Consider the following 16012-nt stretch of genomic DNA (forward strand, 5'->3'; position numbering starts at 1 on the left):
CCCTTGCGATGCCCCTGCCACCACCATCCAGCAGCCGCCATTTTTTCCTCCACAATGTACCTTTTTCTTGGAGGGGAAAATGAGGATTTGAAAGCTGGCTTAGGCAGAGTTTGATGATTGTTCTACCTTCCTAAGTACCTTGGCAGGCAGCAGGTCTTCTAGTGGAAGAGTGCCATGCATAGCCAGATCCTGGGCCTTGTTCTTGCTTTGTCCATCTTCTCTCTAGCCGGGGAGCAAGCAGCATCAAAGAGGCCGGTGGCATCACAGGCCGGATTCTGTGCCCTGAATGTTAGTGCAATATGCGGTTGGAATGCTATCAGCTGCCCTTGGTTTTTGCAATGGAAGGGCAAGCAAGACAGAAACTGTGGGTGTTCGGCAGACCTGAGATCCACCTTTTTTTACCTGTACAGCTCTGTTTCTAAACATTTTTTTATTATTATTATTACCGGAACCTGCCCTTCACCCCCGGCCATGTTAAAGAGGTAAAAAACAACATTAAAAACAACTTACAACAATAAAAAATATGGTACATCTCTTATTATTAATTCATTTGTTACAGTCTGGTCTGTTTCTGTATCTCTGCTCTCCCTGGTTCAGTCTGCATTTAGCGTTCCAAGCAGTTCAGTATTGTGGGAATGGTCAGGGCGGCAGAAGAGGATATATTGTTTATTAATATCCTTCCTAAGTTGCTCTAGCAAGTTCCTTTACTTAGTAGAGTTTACATTCCCCTTCTCACGCACAGCAGATAACTGATTGCAAGCTCAATCTGTCTCAGATTGAATTGTACGTTCCTGGTAAATTCCCTTGAATCCCTCTTAAAAAGAATAAAGGTGCCACAATCTTATTCAAAGATAATAAAAGAAGTTTACTCACATCAGTTCACAGTTGGATTCCTGAAGGCAGACTTAGTTACAAATATGTACATGTGGATTTACCCCCATATGGGGGAATAATCCCTAGCAGAGCTGTCCTAGCTAAAAGCTGGTCAAACGATGAAGGAAGTCAAAAAGAGGAAGGGGTGCTGCGTGACTCGTCCTTTTATTACCTGGACAGGTAAGGTCACACCCACCTTCTATCACATGCAAAAGGAAGGATGTTCCAGCCAGGAGGAACATGAAGTATCGACTGGCTGGACCAAACATTCCCCCACATGTCCTCTCTAGCATTACAAGGAATGTTGTACTTGGCTGCCTCTCATGGATCATATCCCACAAGTATAAAATGGAGCTCTTTGTTCTCCAATTCACTATTATGCGGATTCTAGAAGCAGCTACAATGCATGACCCCCAGAAACGAACATTTTTTAGCTCTGCGGTATCTCACTGGTCAGGTAACTTGTGCATGACCTAGAAGACGTACATCCCAGTTTTCGGATGGGACATGTTGGAGGGTATGAGACTGTGGGGTCTTTGCACAGCCCTGTTAATAACATTAAAAGAGCCCTGATGCATCTGATCAAAGGCTACCTAGTTTAGCATTTTGTTCTCACACTGGCCAACCTGATGCCTTTGGGGAGCCCAGAAGTGGGACATGTCTTGAACAGCACAAGACACATGCAGTGAGACTTAGGTCATTACCAGCCTGGAGGAAGAACTACCTTGTCCCAAGGTAGGATGAAGTGGGCAGAAGGAGATGTACTTTGTTCCTTTTGATATAGCAGATGTACCCGTTGCCTTTTAATGTTTTGTGCCTGGAGCAGAAGGAGAAGGAGAAGGGTAAAGACAATCACCATGTATAGCTCAGTCCCAAGAAAGCAGTGAAAACTGCTCTTTTGGATTATGCTAGGATAACATTCCATTTCAGCTTTCGGCACATCAGTTGCTGATTGATGTGAACTATTTAAATTTATTAAATACCTCCAGGGCTACCTCTTCAGTCCTTCTCTAGGTGCCTATTCAACTATGGTACATTGGAAGGTTGCCTGCTGCTTTCAATTTTTCTTTTTTAGTTTTTATGTACCAAGGTCAAAGTGTCCTTGTTTACTCAGGTTTGGGGATCTCTGTTTAATCAGCATATGATATGATTCTAGCCAGGTTCAGTGTTCACCTTCTAGTGGTTTAGAATTCCTTCATTTTAATTCTTTTCGGTGGATGTACACTTCTATGATACTTACATTTCATTCTGTATAATGGATTCTAAATGTTTGATACATATTCAACTAAGTCCTACCCAGAGAAGGCCCACTGAAAGTAATGAAGGTAAGCTAGCCATGTCTACTAATTTCAGTGGGTCTACTTTAAGTAGGACTAACATTGAATACCACCGTCTGTCTTTTAATATTTTTTAAGCTGCGTTGAGATTTAAAAGACAAACAATAAACAGATGCAATAAAGTTATATCCTTTGGAATGCTTTTCTGGTTCCTTTTTTAAAACCTTACCCAAAAACCTAAATTTTATTGACCTTTTCAGCATACAGTGAGACTAAAAGCCAGTTTTGGTCAATGAAATGCAGGCTATTGGACGGGCTAGCAGAGAAAACACATGAATGTGTTTGAAGGTGCACTTAGTGTTTAGCTCAATTTATGAAAAGGAGGAGGAGGAGGAGGAGGAGGAGGAGGAGGAGGAGGAGGAGGAGGAGTTTGGATTTGATATCCTGCTTTATCACTACCCTAAGGAGTCTCAAAGCGGCTAACATTCTCCTTTCCCTTCCTCCCTCACAGCAAACACTCTGTGAGGTGAGTGAGGCTGAGAGACTTCAGAGAAGCGTGACTAGCTCAAGGTCACCCAGCAGCTGCATGTGGAGGAGCAGGGAATCGAACCTCATTCACCAGATTACGAGTCTACCGCTCTTAACCACTACACTCTGGGGTGACCAACAAGCGAGAAGCAGACTTGAACTACAATTTGGGGCAGAGGAGGGGCAGATTTGATTCTCCATTGCTGAAAGCACTGGGGATACCAAAGTTTGGGAGCAGATTCAGCTTCAAACCCAGTGACGTTCTCTCCTATTCTAGTGAAAAGCTGCCATTCCTGTTGTGGTAAGAATTTACTTCCACACCACTTTGCTACCCAGGTGAGGGACCACCTTTTAAATAAACCACAGAACCAAGGGAATGAATTGAAGTCCAATATCCAGGAGGCTGGGACGCTGGTGGCGCTGTGGGTTAAACCACAGAGCCTAGGACTTGCCGATCAGAAGGTCAGTGGTTCGAATCCCCACAACTGGGTGAGCTCCCGTTGCTGGGTCCCTGCTCCTGCCAACCTAGCAGTTCGAAAGCACGTCAAAGTGCAAGTAGATAAATAGGTACCACTCTGGCGGGAAGGTAAATGGTGTTTCCGTGCGCTGCTCTGGTTCGCCAGAAGCGGCTTAGTCATGCTGGCCACATGACCCGGAAGCTGTACGCCGGGTCCCTCGGCCAATAAAGCGAGATGAGCGCCGCAATCCCAGAGTCAGTCACGACTGGACCTAATGGTCAGGGGTCCCTTTACCACCTTTATCCAAGAGGCACCCAGCGGTTATTGCAATAGAGCAGAGCTCAACTTAACACGATTGTTGTAGCCGAACCACCAGAGGAAGTCTGCCACAAAGAGAATCTCATGGCACATTTTCCACAATGGGGAACAGTAAAGTTCTGCCCTTGCATACATTGTGTTAGTGAAGGTGCCTGGGCCTCTTTTTTTTATTATTTTTTTATGGGGAGCCTCTTTGCCCCTTGTCTCATATGTCCTGAGATATATGGGGGACAAACACAGGGAGCCAGATTCGATTCAGTTCACAATTGCAGGTGAACGTCTCTAATTCAGGCTTTCCTAAGCAAAGTATGAACTGAAGTGCAGCCTTTCTTCAAAATGTACACTTCAGATTTTGCAAGGGGGTTGCCCAGCTAAATCATGTACAAATATGCATATACAGTGGTACCTCGGGTTACATACGCTTCAGGTTACAGACGCTTCAGGTTACAGACTCCGCTAACCCAGAAATAGTATCTCGGGTTAAGAACTTTGCTTCCGGATGAGAACAGAAATAGTGCTCCGACAGCGCGGTGGCAGCGGGAGGCCCCATTAGCTAAAGTGGTGCTTCAGGTTAAGAACAGTTTCAGGTTAACAAATTAAATACGTAACCTGAGGTACAGTGGTGCCCCGCAAGACGAATGCCTCGCAAGACGAGAAACCCGCTAGACGAAAGGGTTTTCCATTTTTTGAGGCGCTTTGCAAGACGAATTTCCCTATGGGCTTGCTTCGCAAGACGAAAACGTCTTGCGAGTCTTGCGAGTTTTTTCACTCCCCCCCCCCTTTTTCTAAGCCGCTGAGCCGCTAATAGCCGCTAAGCCGCTAAGCCGCTTAGCCATTAAGCCGCTGTCAGAGCTGCCTCCAGGTCCCAGCTCACAGAGGACCAACGCTAGGCTGTAGTTATGTACAAAAGTCTTTATTGAGATTCAGTCTCCATTTCAAAGCCGCAGCGTGCAGCTCTACGTCCCGAGCTTAGACCGGCGAAGTCCTGTCTGAGTCTCCTCCCCCTCCACACCAGTTTAAGACTCTCGCTTTGCTCCACCTCTTCCTAAATTCCTTTCTCCTCTGGGCCCTCCTGCCCGCTAGGGTCTCATCCTTCCTCGACTCCTCTGACGCTGACCCTGACGATTCTTGCCCCTCCTTCCGGCGGGCTTTAGGACCTGGTTCCCTATCCGGGCTACCTTCTGTGCCGCTCGCCTGTACCTTTGAACTTGGCGCGCGCGCCCAGCCTGCAACTTTCCTCTTAACCGTTAACTCGCTCTCCGATGGAGGCGTGGTCCACCCTGACTCATCTTCTCTCGCTGGTGGTGCATATGTGGGCTCTGACACCTGGGACTCCTCCCCCCCACTACGCTCTGGTGGGGAAGCTGGTCCTGATTTGCAACTGGTGCTCTGGGAGTCCCCGCTGGCCCCTTGCTTCTGGGGTGTCCCCCTTGGGTCGCCCCTTGCCCTGCCCATCGGCGCCCCCTTCTGTGAATCTTCCGATTCGCTGGAGAGGCTCATGGAATCTATCGGGCTGCTGTCATATTCTCCTACGCTGCCCTCGGATTGCTCCCCCTCGCTTTCCATCTCCTCTCCTCCCTGCGCTCCCGCTGAGTCCCTGACAGCCGCTAATAGCCGCTAAGCCGCTAATAGGGGTGCTTCGCAAGATGAAAAAACCGCAAGACGAAGAGACTCACGGAATGAATTATTTTCGTCTTGCAAGGCACCACTGTACCACTGTACTATAGTACAAGGGTCAGCAACCTAAGGCCCATGGGCCGGAAGCAACCCATGGAGGTAATTTAACCAGCCCACGAGCCAGCCCCGAACCAAGCCACCAGCACAGCATGGCGCCGGGACTCACTTCCGCGGCGCTGGAAATCGCATCTGCGCAGATGCAGATGCAGATGCAGAAAATCATGTCTGCGCACATGCAGACGCTGAAAATCGCAGGCGCGCCCAGCTCATGGAAGGAACTCTGTGGGACTGATCTAGCCCAGGCAAGATAAACCTTGCTGACCCCTGCTATAGTATGTATAAAAATGCACACATTAGTGTGCACGACATACAAAGTGTTTTATATTAAGGGAAGTTGTGCATATTAAGCAGAACTGCAAACGAAGAAAGGTGTGTTTTAGGAGAAATCTGCTACAAATGCTGATTCATTTTCAATTGAACTATTTTTTTTCCTTTTAATCCACTGACTGATGTGGAAATGTGGAGAACTGAACTTCAGAATGGAGAAAGGAGAAACTGAGAGGAATCAAAATTGCCAGGTACCCCCCCCCATGCAGAAAAAATATGGGTCAGCCACTGTTTGATCTAGACAGTGGCACATATATTATTTAATAGATTTAATAGATGTGATAACACAAAGATGCCCTCTTCTCTCCACAATTCCAGGTCAGCAATTGGTGAAAAAAGTGAAGGACTGTTATACAGATGCTTAGAGATGTGGAACCGAATGGGTATTTCCTTACATTCATTTGCAAATTAAAGTCGACTGCTGCGACAATGAAGACATTTGCAATGAAGGTTCTTAGTGTGCGGGTGACATATGGCTAGGGCTGCAACCCTAGCCACACTGACTGTAGAATAAACTCCACTGAACATAGTGAGATCTCCTTCTGAGTAAACATGTTTATGATTCCGCCAGATGAAATGTTGCATCGTTGAGCATGGTTCCTCCTTACATGCTTTTATTGTATTGGCTAGATTTGAAACTAGATATATATATATATGGGGAAAGAAATGGGCAAATTACAGAACATGTTATTGAAAATATTGATTTTTTTATATTATGTTTTATTGGTTTTCCAAATTAATACAAATCAGTCCCAATTATTTAAATTTAATACAATTTATTTTAAAAATTAGGTTTCCCGCTCCTATTGCAAACATATACCCATTACTTCATTCTTCTTTAATCTCCTCTTCATCCTACGCTTGATGTTAGCCCATTCTCACAACTGACCTTTCTAATTCCCTTACCCAGTACCTCTGTTACTTTTCAAAAAGATAAAATCCATTTCACGTGTGTAGTCTTCATAAATGTTTTCCCAGACCAGACCTGGTGTGTTGAGATAGATAATTGCCATCCTCCTTTGTTCAGTTCTCTGCAATGTTTGCAAAGTCACACTCAATTCCTTTGAGATCATGTTCACCAGCTTGTGTGAAGGCTGCAGCTATAAATAACTCCCCAACGAGGTGACCTCTCTCTTTCATTAAATTCCACTCTGGGATTCTTCCTCAGCACAAAGTTAAAAAAGGCAGAGCCTTTTCACAAATGCAATCTTTTGCCAAATTTAATTAGCATCTTCTTACTCTTAACTGCTCTTTCATACTCCTGGTCCAGTCCAAAGATAATTTAAATAAACCTCAGCCTAGGAGAGAGAGCATAATAAAAACATTGTTAAATCCTTTGTTGAGCATAAATCAAATGCCTCCCCCTTTCTCTTTCCCTTGGTGCCAGACAGAATAGCATAGCTATGACTACACGTGGCTCACTCATTTTGCAGAGGAGGTCAAGAAAGAAACCATTTGGAAACCTTATGAAAGCAGACAGTGTCTTGTCCCCCCTTTATTAATTTATAAAACAGCTGGTTATACTGAATGGTCAACATACCTCATTCCTTCCCAGAACACTGCAGCAGCCAACAGCAGTCCTACTCCAGTGTAAAGCCTCGGATCTGGGCACATAACCTCAATGTCAGCATCTGGGGGTCGAAAGGCCAGCTGGCTTGGCCCCAGCTGGACCGTCTCCCTCTCAACCTTTGCCGTGGAGATTCATTGACCTCTGGCTCTGACGTAAATCAGCGACTCAAGCATGAGCACTTTACTTAGCAGAGTAAACTGCACAACAGAAGAGGCTTGAGACTGTAGATACATACTAAAACTATGGATTAATTTTACATAAATCAGGACAAAGAAACATGTCGTCTCTCCTTGCCGTCTTCCTGGAGAGAGTCTCAAAACAAAAGCAATACACAGAGCGGAAGTTCCGCTCACAGGACCCAGCAAACTGTGCTGGAAAGTAAACAGACATGTGACACGCAACAATCCCATGTCTGCAACCAAAGGTGGAATGGAATCTCCCAACAGTTTAGGCAGTGCCGTGTCCTGCCTTCCTAAGAATGACATCACCGCCCCTTACCAGGATGGTGCAAGGGTGATGGTAAGGTTGGGTCACACTGTGATTGGTTCTGCTGGTGCATCCTTACTACTGCCTCTTGCACATCCTAGCATCATCTCAACAAGCAGCGGTGATGCTGCTCTCAGGAAGGTGGCAGTGTAGGACCACCGTACTGTGCCAGTTTCTCTTGCTGGTACCGGTATGAAGGTAAAGAGTAGAAACAGGGGCTGCTGTGCAGCTCTCTGTGGTGTTAGCAGCTAGGGATGTAAGAAGGGCTCTGTTTTTCCATCACACCCTGCAGGCATCACCTGCAGCTCTGTTTCTATTCTGCTGCAGTTCGTCTTCTGCCAAAACCAATGTTATCCATTTTTCTGTCCGCCATGGCAAAATTTAAAAACTTGCCCAATTTATGTAATTAATGAGTTTTTTTTTCTAAACATCCTTTTCTTTCCCAGTTTCTGATCTCATTCAAGAAAGTGGCTGGATTTAAACATAAGTATCTGCAACAAGTCTTACAAGCTTCTCATACACTTCTCTTTCTTTATGTTGATGTGGTGAAATAATCCTGTTTCATTTCTGATGTGATGCATCTTAGACTTTATTTCTCTTGCACTGCAACGTTGTTTAGCTTCTTTGATTTTTATGCCCACCCCCACCCCAGAAACAGTGGGAATGTTAAGGAGAGTAGGAAAGGATACAGTATATTGAATCAGTATTATCCTTACTTCAGTCCTGCTAGTGAGTGGTGTAACAGAGCAGATTTTCCTCAATATAGCAGGAAGCTTGTTTGCAGATTCGTTTGAATCTCTTTAATAATAATAATAATAATAATTTAGTTAAGTAATACAATCTGGCTTGCCCAGGTGGCTTATTCCTGGTGTCCCCTTTTATCCCTCTTAAAAGAATAAAGACACAAGTGTCTTTCCTTAAAAGTAACAAGTTTACTCACATTTCAGTTCACGATTTGATCCCTGAAAGGCAGGCTTTGCCTCATAGTTACATAACAATCTGTGAGTTCATCTCACATGAAGATTGAGCTCAGGTGCTGCTGACTGAGAGCCAGCAGACAGCAAAATTACATTAAGAGAACAAAATGGCCGCAGGAGAGCAGCAGGGCAGCAAGAGAGGAGAGCAAGAGAGAGAAAATGGCTGCGTGACTCGGCTCTTTTATGGAGTCAGCCAGGGCCACGCCCATCTCCCAGGTCACATGCAGGGGGAGAATGCTCCAGACCAGTGAAACAGGAAGTTACACTGACTGGAGTAACATTCCCCCTGCCTGTGCCCACTCTGGGGAAATAAGGAATGTTGTATTTGACTGTTCCAATGGATTACATCCCACAGAAACTAAGAAAGTTAAACTATGGTTTACTGCAAGAAAAATAATTGCTTCCGCTAGATAGCTGCAATTCTGTAAAAAGTTAAGTATGAGCTTTTTAAACGTTATCACCAGTCATGAGGGTGCTTACACACCATACACTGAAAGCACAATTTAACACAGAGACACCAAAGAAGCCTCAGAATTTTCTGGAACAATAAGAGAGCCAAAGCACGGCCACCTTTCAAAATTCAGACTTGCCCAATTTTTGCAGTGCAGTTCTCCAACCAAACCATGTTTACCAAAATACATATATTAGGCGAAAGTGTGATTAGAAATGAACACATTAGTGAAAATAACGTACAAAGTTCAAATATATTTGGGTAAATTCTTTCCAAAATGTGTACAATTAAGCAAAACTGCATGCAAAGGTGTGTGTTATTCAGGAGGAGTTCACACAAAAATGCTGACAGATTTCTAGGAGGGTGTGAAAAGTGAATAAATCTGCAAATTGCTGCAGAAGTGTGGAGAACTAAATTTAAGATTGGGAAGGTGAGAAGCTGAGTACCCAAACTGACAAATCTCCCATCCCTATCAGCAAGGTCCAAGTCTAATTAATCTCTACGAGGGTGTGTGAGAGAGGGAGAAATGGGGACAAGAAGGAAAAGAAAGAGAAATTTAATGCTTACAGGCAAAGCTCATTGGCAAAGCTCAGTCTCAGCCCCACTCCCAATCTGAGCATGCTCACACACTTTCACAGAGCATGCTGCTGTTTCAGCTGAAAATATCTAAGGATGCTGCATTTCCAAGGGAACCACACTTCGGATTTTGCCTGAGTTTTCTTTAAGCACTAGTGGAGATAACTCATTGAGTGGTTGCACATATCACTCTTGCAGCAAACAGTTTTTATAGAGGTTCCTTTTTGGCCTTTCGTGCTATGCATGCAGTCCCTGTGACTGTTGGTGCAGCCTTCCAACCGGTAACTCACTTTTTTACCTGCAAAAAGATTGGGAAAGTGAGTAGCAGGAGAGAAGCAAGAACAGATGGGATTACAGAAGAAGAAGAGTTTGGATTTGATATCCCGCTTTATCACTGGCCGAAGGAGTCTCAAAGCGGCTAACATTCTCCTTTCCCTTCCTCCCCCACAACAAACACTCTGTGAGGTGAGTGGGGCTGAGAGACTTCAGAGAAGTGTGACTGGCCCAAGGTCACCCAGCAGCTGCATGTGGAGGAGCGGAGACGCGAACCTAGTTCACCAGATTACGAGTCCACCGCATTTAACCACTACACCACACTGGCTCACCGGGTTCTCTCTAAGGCTGCAAACGTAAGCTTTGCGCCTCTCTCCCTAAGCCGAGCAGAAGCTCCCTGGGGTTTGGCAAGGAGTGCTAGGCCTCTGACAGGATGCTGGAGCCTTCTGCCTCCTTCCCAAAACTGGGTGGGCTGTGGGAAGGTGCAGTCACGAAGGAACCCTCTCTGGCACCCAGGGCAGGATGCTGAGGGGGCGGGATGAACCGCCCAGTGGCGTGTGCGCAACGTCCATACGGACTGCGCACATGTGGCATCCTGTACAGACTGTGCACACGTGGCAGTCCGTACAGTCACCATGCGAGTGGCAGCCCATACAGATGCCGCGTGTGAGTGGCAATCCATACAGATGCCACACGAGTGGCATCCCATATGGACTATGTACACGCAGCATACCATACGGACTGCACACGCAAGGCAGCCCATACTGTCGCTGTGTGAGTGGCAGGCCGTATGGACGCCCCACACGCAGCTCCCATACTGACTGAGCATGCACCCTCGTCCACTCTACAGCTGGGGGGAGGCAGCGGGCCATCTTGGCACACACATCCCAGGGTGGCACCCGGGGTGACCCACCCCCTCCTCCCCCCCTTTGTACACCCCTGGGAAGGTGGTAGGAGGACTCTTGGACGCCATCTGAGCATCCCACCGCCCTGCACCACCACCCCCTAATCTGGGCAGAAGCTTCCCAGGCTTTGGGAAGGAGGCACCAGGTTTTCATACTTTAATAGACCAGTTCCCCGGGAACATTTAGGAAGCTACTGCCCCTAGTCCACTGTCTTGCACATCACTGCTTTAAATGAGGATCAGGCAAATTCGTAGAGGAGAGGACTATTGGTGGCTCTTCTGGACTGATCCAGCCTGCGTGCACGGCAAACATTTGAAGCACATTATTTCCCCAAAGATTCTGAGGTCCTGCAGTTGAGGATGCTGGGAACTGTAGCTCTGTGAGGGGCATACTAAATTTCCCAGGGTTATTTGCGGGGAGAGATGTGCTTTCAATGCTGCCCAGGAGGGAATATGTGTGACCTATCCAGACTACGGGAGAGTTCTCTCTGTCCTTTTTCCTATCTACATATCTTTTTCTCCCTTCTTCTCCAGCCGTTCCGTTCTCCTTCCCACCTGCTTTTCCCGTTTTATTTTTCAAACAAAACATTCTGTGCCTGTTGAGTCTGCTCTGTCCTTCCAGCCTTCTTTGATTTTTCTCTTTATTTCTTTAAAAATTATTTATTACATGTGTGGGCGGTGGGGTGGAATTCTCAAGGTCGCTTTGCTGTTGTTGTTCTGCAAAACTTAGGACACGCCTCGCCCCACCCCAGGTCTGCCAATTCCTCCCTCTTGTACACAGATACTATGTTTAGCTACAAAAGCATGGAAATCACCCTAACAGTTCAGAAAAAGCATATAACATTGCTCATGGCCACCCGACATGAGTTCAACTTACCCTCATAGAAAGTGATAGAAATACACTGTTCATTAGGCCTTGGGAAACATACGTTTACTTTGCCTTCACAGCCGAAATCAGGGATATCCCGCATACAGTAGCGGCACTTCAGGCTGTAGGCTGCAATGGCAAAATGTTGGAAATGGCATACAAAATAGTATGACCCCCTACCCTCCAACATTTCTCCAATGAAAATAGGGGTGTCCTATTCTATTGTCGCTGCTGCTGCTGCTGCTGCTGTTGTAATTATACCCCACGCATCTTACTGGGTTGCCCAGCCACTGCGGGAAGCTTCCAACATACCGTATTTTTCGCCCTATAAGACGCACTTTTTCCCCTCCAAAAATGAAGGGGAAATGTGTGTGCGTCCTATGGGGCGAATGCAGGCTCCTTGGCTTCAGCGATAGCAACGCGAAGCCTCCGAAGCATGCGCTCCGGAGGCTTCGCGTTGCTTCCGCTGAAGCCAGGAGAGTCTGCTCTGAGGCTGGTGGTGGGGGAAAGCAGCGCTTCCCCCATCGCCAGCCCCATAGGATGGGGGGCAGCGGGGAATTCCCCCCACCTCGTAGAAAAGCCCATAGGAGCCGCACAGCCTTTAAAGAGCGTGCCACTCTTGGGGGCTTTTCCCCAAGGAGGGAGAAGGGACTGACTGGCTGAGTCCGTCCCTTCTCCCTCCTGTGGGCTTTTGTGGGAGATGGGGGTATTCCCCCACCTCCCGCAAAAGCAGGCAAAAGCCGTGCGCTCTTTGAAGGGGCTGCGCAGCTTCTGCTGGCTTTTCTACGAGGTGGGGGAATTCCCCCACCTCGTAGAAAAGCCCGCAGGAGCCGTGCAGCCCCTTCAAAGAGCGCACCGCTCTTGGGGGCTTTTCCCCAAGGAGGGAGAAGGGACGGACTGGCCGTTTCAGTCCCTTCTCCCTCCTGGTTGAAAAGCCCGCAGGAGTCCTGTGGGCTTTTGTGGGAGGTGGGGGAATTCCGCCACCTCCCGCAAAAGCAGGGAGAAGGTATTGGAGTAGCGCACAGGCTGCGTGCAGCCTGTCCACTGCTCCCAGAGCTGCTGGGGGGGAATCATATTTTTTTCCTTGATTTCCCCCCCTGAAAACTAGGTGCGTCCTATGGGCCGGTGCGTCCTATAGGGCAGTGTTCCCCAACCTTGGGCCTCCAGCTGTTTTTGGACTACAACTCCCATCATCCCTCGCTAGCAAGACCAGTGGTCAAGGATGATGGGAGTTGTAGTCCAAAAACAGCTGGAGGCCCAAGGTTGGGGAACACTGCTATAGGGCGAAAAATACGGTATATAAAAACATAATAAAACAGTAAACATAAAAAACCTTCCCTATACAGGGTTGCCTTTAGATGTCTTCTTGAGGTTGTATAGTTACTTATCTCCTTGGCTTGGGCCAAACCCTCCAGCATTTCTCCAATGAAAATAGGGACGTCATAAGGGAAAGCAGGGAAATATTCTGGGATCAAATCAGAAAACGGGATGGCTTCTGTAACTCTGGGAAAATATGGACACTTGGAGAGTCTGTGATTTTCACTGAAGACAATCGTAGGGTTGTAGGCTTCTAGATGGGAGGCCTACTGCTAACATTTTGATTATTTATTTGGATGGCTCAGTTATTCCATATGCAGCTGCATAGTCCTCATCCTTGCTTAACGCTACATGTGAATAACAGCACGGGTGTGCAGCTCAAATATTTGTGTTAGTACTGTTACTAACCAGATCGTTGAATGCGCCATGTGAACACCCTGTACGAAATGAATCTAGATGCTTGTAAGTCAAGGATGGGGACAATGCAAGTGTTGCTGCTGCCCTGCCCCTGCTCCCAGGGCAAAATAACCAGCCCCCAGGGACTGGGCAGAGGAGGAATGGTGGAGACCACCTCCCCAGCCTGACCCTTCCAGAGAAGAGGAAGACGGTTTAGATTTACAACAGGGGTTTGAGGGAGGTCACAGCTCAGAGGCAGATGAGGGGGAAAGCTGGGAAATAATGGGAGAGGAGAAGGAGGCAGAGCTGGAGCAGCTGGCTGACATGCTATCACTAGAAAGCATTCCAGGCCCACCATCTCCCAGAACCCGGCAAGCCTTGAAAGTAGGTGAGCAAAGAGCTCAAAGGCAGAGGGCACTTGTCAGCACCCATAGGGATGACGAATGAGGAAGTGGGAGAGATGGGGAGAGGGTGAAGTCACTCGGGACAACGCCATTATCCAAGAGGCTGGGTTCTGTAGCCTCTCTGTGTAAATACCGAATAAAAAGCAGACGGTAAGAACATTCCTTGTCTTTGTACGTTCCAGGGCAACCGGCAGTGGAAGTCGCTGGCAACAGCCTGACAATAACACAGGGGGGACCAGAGCATTCACCTTACAACCCTACAAGAGGTAGGTGGTAGGCAAAAGAGAAGGTGTCATGGAACCCATGGTGCAGAAGGCACTAAGACTAGGGGAATGAGACAGAGAGTGTTGTGGGACTGGGCATAGGGGCAGGGTCGATCTGATTTCAGGTGTGCTTGGAAATCAGTTAAGCCCTGTCCCAGTTTTGAGGGACGTAGCTTGTTTTATTTAGTCTGATTCAGCCCAGGTGGGAGTGGGGAGTTTGCCGATTGAGATTTGGAACATACCTGAGAGGACAAGGCAAAGCAGAACACAGGCTGTGAAGGAGAAACCCCTCATCATGCTGGTCTTCCAGGCTAGATCTCTGGCAGGCAAGACGCTGTGGTGAAGAAAAGGGAGGGTATAAAGGTAGTAAAGTAAAAAAGAAATAATTAACATGTGTGCTCCAGACGCAGGAACGATGACTCCACCCTAGTACCTAGCCAAGGGGTGGAGGAGGGATTCATTACTGGCTTAGCATGGCTGCTTCGACTTTGGGGGATTCAGTCTTCTCCTGGATACTTGTGTGTGTATACCCACAGGAAGAGCCCCCCCCCCCCGGAGTGCATTAATGCCAAGTGCATTAAGACCAGTGTTGTAGCATGGGGGCCCCATTGGGAAGGTTACCCTGGGCGCAAAATTGCTACACTCACAAAATTTGTACACCTGGTGCTGCCTCAATACAGTTGCATGCTTCCACTGCTGGGCTCCGTTGAAAACTGCTTCTCCGTGCCAACCAGGAAGTGACCTCTCCAGACAATGGAACGACTCTTCTTTTCTTATCTCTGCAGCTGCTATCTCCTGAGTAATGCAGACGCTGTTAGGCAGTTGAATGTGCATGTGTACTCTGTCTGTTTCCCTCCCTCCCACCCACTCATCTGCGCAGCCCCGAGGGCTGGCAATGCATGCTACACCACTGGTTAAGACAAAGGAAGCTGCATCTTCAAAGTCTATGCCTATACCGACCCATGGGACTACCCCTGGTTTTCTCCTACTGCAAAATGAATTATACCATGCTTCCTTTCCATCAAGCTGCAGTGGTGACCCCTACTTGGAGGCTGGTCCTTAGCCATGAGATACGGCCATCCCAGAAGCGGACAGGCAGTCATTATTTACCCTTTTATTTATTTCAGAATATTTGTAAGCTGCTGTCTACACTTTCTGGTGGTGGCTCTCTGAGGTTTCAGGCAAGGAGGCTTTCCCAGCCCTGTCTGTAGATGCTGGACGTTGAGATTGGGACCTTCTACATGCAAGGTGAAGGGACACAGGTGGCACTGTGGGTTAAACCACAGAGCCTAGGACTTGCCAATTAGAAGGTCTGTGGTTTGAATCCCCGCGACGGGGTGAGCTCCCGATGCTCGGTCCCTGCTCCTGCCAACCTAGCAGTTCAAAAGCACGTCAAAGTGCAAGTAGATAAATAGGGACCGCTCCGGCGGGAAGGTAAACGGCAGTTCTGTGCACTGCTGTGGTTTGCCAGAAGCGGCTTAGTCTAGCTGGCCACATGACCCGGAAACTGTCCGCCGACTCCCTCGGCCAATAAAGCGAGATGAGCGCCGCAACCCCAGAGTCAGCCACAACTGGACCTAATGGTCAGAGGTCCCTTTACCTTACATGCAAGGCAGATGTTCCATCACTGAGCTATGGCTCTTCCCTTAGAATCTTAGCAGTGTATTACAACAATAAAAGTGCATTATTATTATTATTATTATTATTATTATTATTACTCCTACTATTACTGCAAGTCTGCTCAGACATATAGTTTAGATACCTGCACTGGTTTTTTAAGTTTTGCTGAGGCTAATGTGTGTTTTAATGACCCCCCTTTTAATGATCGCCCTGTGGATTTGGGCTGTGTTTTCTCTGCAGCAGTGATTCCCAAACTTAGGTCTCCAGCTGTTTTTGAACTACAGTTCCCACCACCCCTGCTCACTGGTTCTGCTAGCTAGGGATGGTGGGAGTTGTAGTCCAAAAACAGCTGGAGACCCGAGTTTGGGAAACACTGACCTACAGTTTTA

General features: G+C 47.4%; 2 long non-coding RNA genes across 2 annotated transcripts in view; one reads left to right on the forward strand and one right to left on the reverse strand.

Annotated features, from left to right (window-relative positions):
* The window catches only part of LOC307209147, a 109635-nt gene that overhangs the window by 65681 nt on the left and 27942 nt on the right, over positions 1 to 16012 (forward strand). The gene's annotated exons all lie outside the window — the stretch shown is intronic.
* Positions 9016 to 14305, reverse strand: LOC307209301. The gene is made up of 3 exons (XR_013835528.1): positions 14246 to 14305; positions 11633 to 11752; positions 9016 to 9876 (listed from the first exon to the last, which is right to left on the reverse strand). It is a non-coding gene; the product is annotated as an uncharacterized lncRNA (long non-coding RNA).

Source organism: Podarcis cretensis (assembly GCF_951804945.1).
Source record: "Podarcis cretensis genome assembly, chromosome: 2".
Lineage (NCBI taxonomy): Eukaryota > Metazoa > Chordata > Lepidosauria > Squamata > Lacertidae > Podarcis > Podarcis cretensis.